The following is a 627-nucleotide window of genomic DNA, read 5'->3' on the forward strand; positions in this document are numbered from 1 at the left end:
GCGGGGGCGGATTGCTTGGGTCCTTGCCGTTAAGGGTTCAACCTGTTGGGTCAAGGTATTCACGAGCTTATCCTGTTCTTCCGACCTTTTCTCATAGGTGGCGAACATCTATTTAAACTCCTCGAGCGTCGCGTCGTTGGCTTGTGGGTTGGCCGCGGATACGTCCGCTACTGGAGTGTGGAGATCAGTGCCGCTGCCTCCGTTAAGAGGAGTTTGCACGTTATACACACAAGAGTCAGAAGATGTCTTAGAAAATTAGGGCACATCTGGGTAAACGAACCCAATTTTGAGAGTATGTCAAGCACAAGTGTGGGAACCGAAATTCGCACTGTCGATTTCTGTTTAAATAAGGAAACTAGGAAAACCCTAATTTCCCAGAGGACCCGGATATCTGCTAATTACTACACGTCAAGCAATCAGAACACGAGAATAACAACGATAAGAATAAGAAATCGAAAAAGAGAGCAAAGTAGATCTTATTCCGAATCTGCGTATGAGCGTTTATAACAAGGTATAAGCGTGGGCTCGAGAGCTGTCGGCGAGATTCCTAGTTCTAGCAACCCTAAGACGGCAAAACCTAATTGAGTCGCAGCTCAAAATAACAAAAACAGAAAATAGCCTAAATTA

Source organism: Brassica oleracea, chromosome C8, assembly GCF_000695525.1.
Source record: "Brassica oleracea var. oleracea cultivar TO1000 chromosome C8, BOL, whole genome shotgun sequence".
Lineage (NCBI taxonomy): Eukaryota > Viridiplantae > Streptophyta > Magnoliopsida > Brassicales > Brassicaceae > Brassica > Brassica oleracea.